Consider the following 10,765-nt stretch of genomic DNA (forward strand, 5'->3'; position numbering starts at 1 on the left):
CCACTGCTGCTGATCCAAACCTGGAACAAATGCTAGCACCCCAACCACAAAATCCTGATCAACCCATGGAAATAGAAAACCAGATAGAAATGCCTGATTTCAACCCGGAGGAAATACCTAGGATACCTGCACCTGATCCTCTAGACCCAAACAACTACGACCCCTGGTGGGACGATGTTAGGGACTATGTGCAACAAAACCCAATACAGGAAAATGTGCCAGTGCCCAATTTAGGAGCTTACCCAGGATTAGATCCTCAAGATCCCTACAACATTAGTGATGCATATGTTAGGGAAATTTTAGAGAATCCATACCCATACCAGACCCCTATGCCTCCGTATCAGGAACCCATACCTCAGTTTCCAAACCCAATCCTAGAACCTGCACCCCCAATGAGTGCAGAAAATGTCCAGGAACTTAGGACTTTTGGGGAGGAAATTTTAGAAAGCAGTGATCGTATGCGACAGGTGGGAGAACGCCTCGTATGGAAATACGATGAGCGTAATATGGATTTTTGGATGAATCCATATCAGTGAAGGTGATGGTAAAAATGGTAGTAGTAATAATAATAATAATAATAATATAATAATATATGTGTGTATGTGTTAGAAAAAAAAAAAAAAAAAAAACTACGGATGCATACTATTAGTATTGTAGCTTTACATTTCAGTCGGTACTGTAATTTTTATTTCTGTACTGGTGTGTATTGATGCATACTATATAAAAAGAGTAAAAGTCGCAATGCTCGACGTTTTTGGTTAAACGTGCGTGTTATGTGATTGGATATATTCAAATATTAATTGTGATATTAATATTTGGTAAATGTTTAAAATTCAGATGGCCGACGCGGGAAATCAAGAAAATCTGAATAACGATAACCAGAGTAACATTAACGTGGTTAATGAGAATTCGGACAATAATAATAACGGAAACCAAATGGATAATAGTGCCGTTCAGCATATTGTGGCACAGGGAATTATAGATGCAATGCCATTTATTATTCAAACAGTTCAGGAAGCGAATAATAAAAGTAAGCATAGCAGTAAGCGACCAACTGAACCAGAAAACAGCGTAAACAATGGACCCATACTTCAAGCGCCCGTTCCCAAAAGAAGAAGAACCATGCCACATGGTTGTTCTTACAAGGAATTTTGGTCCTGCAAACCAATAGAATTCTCGGGCAATGAAGGACCCATTGCAGCTTTACGCTGGATAGAGAAAACTGAGGCAGTTCTGAAAATAAGCAAGTGTGCTGAAGAAGATAAAATAATGTTTGCTTCAAATCTGTTTAAAAATGCAGCCTTAGAATGGTGGAACACTATCCTCCAATCCAGAGGAAGTGATAGGATTTATAATATGGAATGGGAAGAATTCAAGAACATGGTAGAAAGGGAATTCTGCCCTCCCAATGAAAAAGAACAGATAGCAAATAAGTTTCTGAATCTAAGAATGACCGGGGTAGACAGTAAGGGTTACACTACCACATTCTTTGAATATGCTAGGATAGTACCTACCCTTGCATCACCTGAACCGGTATTAATCTCCCGTTACATCTGGGGATTAATTGGAGAAATTAGACATGTAGTCAAGGCCGCTAGACCCCAAACCATAGAGGAAGCTGTAGAACTAGCCAATACCTTGACAGATGAGTTAATCCGTACTAGAGAAGAAGACCAGAGAAGAAACCTAACCCAAAGGCTTACTCAAGAATTCCGTTCTGGGAATTCCAATCGTAGGAATGTAGGTTCTACCTCTGCACCATACTGCAAAGCCTGCAAAAAGAAGCATTCTGGAAGATGCTCTACTTACTGCAATTTCTGCAAAGCACCAGGACATAAGGAGGAGACATGCAGAAGAAAACCAACTAATGGGATGTGCTTCAATTGTGGAGAAAAAGGTCATATCAAGCCAAACTGCCCAAAATTGACCCCAGCTGCAAATAACAAGAACCCTAGAAATGCTAGAGCATTTGTTTTGACTGCAGACGAAGCCAAGATGATCCCAGACGTCATTGCTGGTACGTTTTTAGTTAATGATATTTTTGCTAAAGTGTTATTTGACTCTGGTGCCAACCAAAGTTTTATTAATACTTCATTTTGCAAACTCCTAAATCAATCATTAACTAAACTACCACAAGAATGTCTAGTGGAAACCGCAAATGGAGAAACTGTTAAGATTTCTGAAATCTTGCAGGGAGCAAATATAGAAATTTTTAATCAAAAATTTATGGCAAACCTTTACCCAATGAATCTGGTTGGATTTGATGTAGTATTAGGAATGGATTGGTTAATAGCCAATAAAGCCAGTATTTTATGTGATCAAAAGACAATTCAATTAAAATCACCAAGAGGTGAAAAGATCTCAATTAAAGGAGATAAACCATTTAGATCCACTAAATTCATCTCTGTGATGAAAACTGCGAGTTGTATAAGAAAGGGATCTATAGTGTATTTGATTTCGATAATCACTAACACTAAAGGAAAAGAATTAAAAGATATTCCAGTAGTATCCCAATTTTCAGATGTCTTTCCAGAAGAATTGCCAGGACTACCACCAGACAGGGAAGTTGAATTCAGAATTCATCTGTTACCAGGAACAGCACCGATTGCCAAAGCACCTTACCGTTTGGCACCCGCAGAAATGCAAGAACTGAAGAAACAATTAGACGAATTGTTGGAAAAAGGATTCATACAGCCAAGCTCATCGCCATGGGGAGCGCCGATTTTATTTGTTAAAAAGAAGGACGGATCAATGCGTATGTGCATTGACTACCGGGAATTGAACAAAGTCACGATTAAGAATCGGTACCCATTACCGAGGATCGATGATTTGTTTGATCAACTTCAAGGAGCTCGATTTTTCTCTAAAATCGATTTAAGATCAGGATATCATCAATTAAAGGTACAGGAAGAGGATATTCCTAAAACCGCATTCAGAACAAGGTATGGTCATTATGAATTTACTGTCATGCCATTTGGTTTAACCAATGCCCCAGCCGCATTTATGGACATGATGAACCGAATATGTAAGCCATATTTGGATAAATTCATAATTGTCTTCATAGATGATATTCTCATTTATTCTAAAAGCAAAGAAGAGCATGCAAAGCACTTGCATTTACTTTTAAGTTTATTAAGAAAAGAAAAGCTTTATGCAAAATTTTCAAAGTGTGAGTTTTGGTTAGAACAAGTGCAATTTCTCGGACATTTGGTGAATCATGAAGGAATTCATGTAGATCCAACAAAGATCGAAGCAATTACCAAATGGAAAACCCCAGAGTCACCAACCGAGGTTAGAAGTTTCTTAGGATTGGCCGGTTATTATAGAAGATTTATTCGAGATTTTTCTAGAATAGCCATTCCTTTAACTAAGTTAACCTGTAAATCTGTTAGATTTGAATGGGGACCAAAACAAGAAGAAGCCTTTAGAATTCTTAAGCAAAGATTAACCCATACACCAATACTAGCATTACCAGAAGGAACTGAAGACTTTGTAATCTTTTGTGATGCTTCAAAGTTAGGTTATGGATGCGTATTAATGCAACGTCAAAAGGTTATAGCCTATGCATCTAGACAGCTTAAGAGTCATGAAGGAAATTATTCGACCCATGATTTGGAATTAGGAGCCATAATCTTTGCCCTTAAGATTTGGAGACATTATCTTTATGGTAGTAAGTTTACCATATTCACTGATCATAAAAGTTTAAGATATGTTTTCGGGCAAAAAGAGCTGAATATGAGACAAAGACGCTGGATGGAATTGCTTAGTGATTATGATTGTGATATCCAGTATCATGCAGGAAAAGCCAATGTGGTGGCTGATGCTTTAAGTCGAAAATATCACGAAAAGCCAAAAAGGGTACGTTCTCTTAAATTAAATCTACAAGTAGATTTAAACAATCAAATTAGAAAAGCACAAGAAACAGTAATCAAGGAGGATACTGAAAAATTAAAAGGAATGATTAAGGAATTAGAAAAAGGAACAGATGGAATTTGGAGGTTCCATAAAAAGAGAATGTGGATACCTAAATTAGGAAATTTACGTCACCGTATATTAGAAGAAGCCCATAAGTCTAAATATACGATGCATCCAGGAAATGATAAAATGTACCAGGATTTAAGGAAAAATTTCTGGTGGATAGGAATGAAAAAGGATGTAGCAGCTTATGTTTCTAAATGTTTGACTTGCTCACAAGTTAAAGCTGAACATCAGAAACCCTCAGGTTTGTTACAGCAATTAGAAATACCCGTTTGGAAATGGGAATTGATAACAATGGATTTTGTTACCAAATTGCCTAAAACAAGGAAAGGTAATGATACAATCTGGGTGATTGTAGATAGATTAACCAAGTCAGCTCATTTCTTACCACTGAAGGAAACCTTTAGTATGGAACAATTAGCCAAATTATATGTAAATGAAATTGTTTCATTACATGGCATTCCTTTATCAATTGTTTCCGATAGAGATAGCCGTTTTACTTCTCATTTTTGGTCAAGTTTCCAAAGAGCAATGGGAACCAGGCTAAATCTAAGCACCGCGTATCATCCTCAAACAGACGGACAAAGTGAAAGGACAATTCAGACAATGGAGGACATGCTTAGAGCTTGTGTAATTGATTTTGGAGGTAATTGGGACGAACACTTACCTTTAATAGAATTTTCTTATAATAACAGCTATCACACAAGTATCAATGCTGCACCATTCGAAGCACTTTATGGACGAAAGTGCAGAACCCCAGTCTGTTGGGCAGAAATTGGAGAAAAACAATTATCTGGACCTGAAGTAGTACAAGAAACAACTGATAAAATCATTCAAGTCAAGGAACGACTGAAAACAGCACGTGATCGCCAAAGGAGCTATGCTGATAACAGACGCAAACCATTAGAATTTCAAGTAGGAAATAAAGTATTATTGAAAGTCTCTCCCTGGAAAGGAGTGGTAAGATTCATCAAAAGAGGAAAGCTTAGTCCCAGGTATATTTGACCTTTTGAAATTATCCGAAAAATAGGACCTGTAGCTTATCAGCTACGACTGCCAGAGGAAATGGCAGGAATACATGATGTGTTTCATGTATCTAATCTCAAAAAGTGTTTAGCTGATGAATCACTCGTAGTACCTCTTAAGGATATAGAGGTTAATGAGCAACTCAAGTTTGTGGAGAAGCCTCTACAAATTGAAGATAGGAAAGTTAAAAATCTCAAGCATAAGAGATTGGTTCTGGTCAAAGTAAAGTGGGACTCCAAAAGAGGACCCGAGTACACGTGGGAGCTTGAATCCGAAATGCAAAAGAAATATCCACACTTGTTCCAGTAGATCTCGAGGACGAGCTCTAAAACAAGGTGGGGAGGATATAACAACTCTCGGTAAAACAGACATCCTCATAATAATTCCGACACCCTAATATATATATATATATATATATCAATGTGTATTTTTATGTACCCCGTATGTGAAAACCAAGCCCAAACTAGATTATACTATATAAAATAAATAAAAACAATAATCTTTAAGTTGAGGCGGGCCGCGTAGGGCCTCACCTCAAATTAACGCGGGCCGCGAGAGTGTTTAACCAGACTTTTCCTAAAACCCAAGTTGATGCGGGCCGCGTACATGGTGGGTTAAGTCCATGCGGGCCGCGAGTGTCCGGAATTGTGGCGTGACCCGGTGCGGCCACGTGTCCAACTCGTGTCAACCCTAGATGATGACCGGAACAAGCTATACGTTGACTTTGGGTCAACGCGGGCCGCGTAAGGCCTGGCCAAACTTCACGCGGGCCGCCTGGAAGTCCAATTACAGCCCTATATAAGAAGGCAACGGGCTTTCGGTTTTCGTCGCTCACAACTTTCTTTCTTTCTAAATTTCTGAAGTAGTATACACTATACCCGGGCATTATACCCCCTAAAATAGCGAGGTTCTGCTACGATGTAAGTATTATAACCCCTGGAGACGTATTATATACGCTGCCCGATTGATCTAGGGTTCCGTAACGGCTGTCGTGGTTCTGCCCGACGTAGTCGTTGGAATGCCGTCTCGGGGAGGGTATTACTAATGTTAAAATGGGTTATTATACTAACACACGTGCATTTGTGTAATTTATAGATTATCTCCAGGAAACCCTTACGAAAAACCTAAAACAGCAATGTGAGTGATCCTTCTTTTTATGAACTCATTTTTGTGAGTTGATCCACTTTTTGTTAACTGCTTTTACAAAACCTTAAATTTCCATGCGAATAACAGTTATTGAGTATTTGTAAGAATACAATTACAGTCGGTAAATTTGGGGTTTTGTATACAAAATTTGTTACCACCTGGTAAAGGAGTAACATGACCATAAGTCGGAACGACAGTACCGTGTGGTGGTAATTGATATAACTTGGAAACAAATGTAATTGCGGATGCGCCCTCAATACTGTTCACTGTGAATTTTTATTTAAACTTGATTAAACTGGGATTCACTCACCAGTATTTCCCACTGACAAAATGTTTTTAAAACGCGTTTCAGGTAACAATATGTGAAAGCCAAATAGAAGCCAGCTGGACAGCACTGGAGGCTTGGAAAAGTGGCAATAAAATTACCTAATAATAAAATGGATGTTTTTATTCAAATAAATAGGATGTATTCCTATGAAACGTGTGTATTAAAAACTTGGGTTTTACCCATATGTTTAATGTTATAAAACATGGTGGTTTACTCTGATTAAAATATTTCCTAACTACGGTCCTGATGAAAATTTCCGCTGCCAAATTGGATAAATAAATGTGATACCACCGAAACTGGCTCACGGCCGCCCGTTCCCGGGAGATAGGGATCGGGGGCTGTGACATATAAATAGCAGTCGATAGTTTTATTCCATTTCGCTCAATTCTTTTCTTCTTTTAGCTTCTATTATAGCAAAATAGTAGCTCGGGATTATACCTTCTAAATTCCGAAACTCTGCCCGTTATTAGGGTAATAACTCTAATCGCTACCATGATTCAATGTCCGATCGATTGAAACTATCCGATGGATGTTTAAGTGCTACTCAAACTCGGGTTATACTTTGTCATTCGTCGTGAATTCGATGGATGTTTAAGTATCGCACTTTGTCATTCATTGTGAGGGTTTCTATCTTGTGATTATCGTTAAAGTTGAATTGAGTTAATACACTAATACGAGTTCCCTCGTATCTAGAAATTAGAACTCGTAAGCAGGGAGCTGCTAGAATACTTAAAAGCTAAGTACACTTAATAAGTTAAATAAACTTAGCAGTTAAGTTAGCTGAGTAGATTAATTAATCTGTTAATTAAGTTAAGTATGATTAATTAAACAGTTAATCAAAATTAATTATGTTAATCTAGATAAATTCAGTTAAGCAAGATTAATTAAGCTTAATCAAGTAAATTAAATATAAAATAGATAATATCAAAGGAAGGTGCAAGGAAGCTATAAGGAGATATATATATATATATATGTGTGTGTGTGTGTGTGTGTGTATGTGTGTGTGTGTGGGTGGGTGGGTAGGAAGCTTCCTAGAAGATGTATAGGTAACTTCCTAGGAAAGTTATAGGTAATTTCCTAGAAACACAAAGGAAAACTCCTAGAACTTTCATACTTCTTACCTATAAATAGGAAGCTTAGGAATTCATTTCCTTTGTTCATTTCTTCTATTTTTTTCTCTCTACGTTGGTGTTTCAACCAATAATCACCGAAGCGATATTCTGTCCGATCGATTCAGGAACCAACTAACGCATGCCAAAGTGTTGTACTTTGTGAATTTCGGTAAATGGAATCCAAAGTGCTATACTTTGTGAGTTCAATAAATGGATGCCAAAGTACTGTCTGAATAAGACTATACTTTGTGAAATTCGTTAAGGTTCGAATCTCGTGATCATCATTAGGTTTGATATGGTTTTACACAAATACGTATTCCGTTCTGTTAAACTATATGTTTAACCATCCGAATACTCCCAACTATACGCTTACAATCAAAATGGATGCTTGATCATCAGAAGATCCAAAATAATAAAGTATATGCTTAATTATCAGAAGGAGTAGAATCAAGAAGCTTGTTAGTTCAATATTGCATGCTTATAATGTGAGTCCTTCTCTTTTTATCAACTGTTTTACAATACTCCAAATTATTTTCCCAAAGTTATAATTACAGGGATTAAGTTTTTGTAGTCTTTAATTACATCCGGTATGTGGGGTATTGTGCACATTACTGTTGTTTTATCACTTTAGGTGGGCGAGTCTAAAATTTGTGATATTCGTCATTATTGGGTGACAGGACCCAATAGTGGTATGACCACAGTCACAGAAACGAGTCGAGTGACAAATACTGTGGGTAGTTGGTTGACATATAAACATTGTAATCTCCCTTAATATTGTAAATTATAACAACGTGTCATTTTATTTAAAATGAATGATTCACTCAGTATTTCCCGCTGACAAAACCTTTTTAAAACGCGTTTCAAGTGATTACAGTAGATTGGAATAAGAATTGGATACGGCACCAACAAGGTTTACAGAAGTGGCTTGATTTATCAAATTAAAAAAAATTAAGAAAAGTTGTTTTATGTAATCAAGTTTATATTAAAAGCTACCTTTGTAAAACATGGAATTTATTCCATCTATTTAAATAAAATCCGGTGTTTCTAAACTCTGATATTTTTCCTAACTCACGGTCCTGATGAAATTCCGCTGCAATGTTTTTCAAAAATAATCATCGGTACCACTTGGCTGTTCGCGACCTCCGATTCCGTCCAGGGTGGGTCAGGGGTCGTGACACTAAGTGCGGACTACATGAGATTCACTAAGTGCGGACGATATTAGATTCACTAAGTGCGGACACTATGAGATTCACTAAGTGGGGACACTATGTTTAAACACAAGTGCGGACCATTATGTTAATCACAAATGTGGACCTCATGTTCATTCAATAAATGCGGATCATGTTTGTTTCAATATGGACAGACCATATAATTTTTAACAAATGCGGACATTATAGTTAAGTGCAGACAACTTATAACTCAATAAACTTTACAATCAACAAATACGGAGCATTAAATGCAGACAAGTCATCATGCCAAATCCACAATGCAATGTAACAGTTCTTCGTCTAAACTCTAATCTCCTAAATCAATAGTTCTACGAATCAAAACAAGTTTTAGTATTCTTAGCATGTCAACAATAGTTCCATTGTCTAGCAGAAATCATGCATTTATTCATTCTATAACAATCAATCACATATTCATTAGGGCATGAAAACCAATCACAGGTTGTTTGGACGTCTAGGGTTTATATGAATCCAAGAACAACATAACAAGTGTGATGTAAACCTTACCTTAGATTGATTTAGAGTTGGTTCTTGAAGAATTGAGGGACCAAAGATCAATGATTTTTGTGAGGACTTGGAGTAGCCAAAAGATGAGAGAAATGATTTGAGAAAATAAACTGTCGTATAGTGAAGTTGTGGGGAGTTTAGGGTTTTGAGTGGTTTATAAGAGTTTCTAACTGACGTGGTGCGGTGTAGGTATATTTTTGAGATATATATTAGTTCTTTTTATTCGCAAATTCAAGTGTAAAATTTATAAAACACGATATAATACTATCACTCTACACACACGTTAGGGCAAGTGCACCCGACGTAGTATAGTGTTGGAAAGATACCGACATCGTCCAAGGACACATGTGCTTTTAGTACCAGCTTATCGTTAACGTCTAATCTAACCAAATTTGATGAAAAGGTTTTAAAGCTATAAAAAGATAAACTAAAAAGCAAAAATAAAATATAAGGAAAAACAAATAATCAAGAAGGAATCACTTGGTTCCAACTCCTCTTTTATGTATCATTTAATGATTTCAATACTTTGGGCATTTTAAGAGATTATCTTTAAGTTATAGTAGTAGGCCCTCTTCCAGGCAGCGTTACCCTCAACCTATTGGTCTGAGTCAGCAGAGATACAGTCCCGCAAGGTCGGATTATTGAAAGATAATTAAGTAAGTTATTAATGCGAAAAGTGGTAGGCCCCCTTCCAGGCAGCTTTACCCTCAACTCTTTGGTCTGAGTCAGCAGATACGTCCCGAACCGTTAATGACCCGAGACGTACCGACGCGTTAATGACCCGAAATGTCCTGACTCGACCTGGCCCGTTAATGATCCGAAACGTTCGGACCCGTTAACGAGTTGAAAGGTCTGGATTAGGTTCAACTAGTTATTGACCCGGAACGTCTCGATTCGACTCGACCCGTTAACGGCTCATTAACGATCAATAATGCTCAACCCGAACCGGTTCGATAATGACCTGAAACGTCTCGACCCCAACCGGCCCAATAATGACCTGAAACAGTTCGACCCGACCAGTTACTGAGCTGAAACATCTCAACCCAACCCGGCCCCACGCAACCAGAAAACGTCTCGACCTAACCCATCCGCTGCTAACCCGAACTGGCTAAGCCAATCGGCGGGCAGAGATTGATAAATTTTAATTCATTTACCAACAGAACACATCAAGGAAGGAATTGAGATTTCAATTTCTATAGAATTGTTTAAATTTTAATTCTAATTCTTTCGAATTTCAGTTTCTTTACAAATTCCAATTCCATTAAATTGCATAAAATAAACACTACCTTAGGACTTCCTGTGTTATTAAGTGAATTGACTGCCAATGAGCTAGTGGTGGAGTGGTTAGGGAGAAACCTTGTGTCCCAAGTGACCCAAGTTCAATTCCTACCCCTATCATTTAGTTTCTGCGGCACCTGGTGATGATGGGAGACTAGGCGAGT

Source organism: Helianthus annuus, chromosome 13 (genome assembly GCF_002127325.2).
Source record: "Helianthus annuus cultivar XRQ/B chromosome 13, HanXRQr2.0-SUNRISE, whole genome shotgun sequence".
Classification (NCBI taxonomy): Eukaryota; Viridiplantae; Streptophyta; class Magnoliopsida; order Asterales; family Asteraceae; genus Helianthus; species Helianthus annuus.